Raw genomic sequence first — 369 nt, 5'->3', positions numbered from 1 at the left:
CTTGATTGATTGGTAAAAGTTTGATATTTCCTAATATGACCTTTGTTTTGGTTCTCCGCCGCCATTGTTATTAAAGTGTTGAAAGGTTTTTGTTTGTCCTAAAATGATGAGTAAATGGTACAAGGTTTTATTTCTTTCATTTAGGGTTAGTTAAAGAAATGTGTGGGTTGTTTTTATTAGCTCGAGGAACGTGCGGAAGGCATCCTACAAATTCTACTGTCGGTTACTTTACAAGGACACGAATAAAGGTGTGCATTGGTGGATACTATGCAAAGATTTAAAAGGCTTATGAGTTAAATTTCAATTCTTTGATTAGGATGCTTTCAAAGTCGGGGTGATTCAGATATTGTTTTCCTACTCCTCGTACGA

Source organism: Berghia stephanieae, chromosome 5 (genome assembly GCF_034508935.2).
Source record: "Berghia stephanieae isolate SIO BIC M18660-M18661 chromosome 5, UCSD_Bste_1.3, whole genome shotgun sequence".
In the NCBI taxonomy this organism is placed as follows: domain Eukaryota; kingdom Metazoa; phylum Mollusca; class Gastropoda; order Nudibranchia; family Aeolidiidae; genus Berghia; species Berghia stephanieae.
This window is presented reverse-complemented; position numbering follows the sequence as displayed.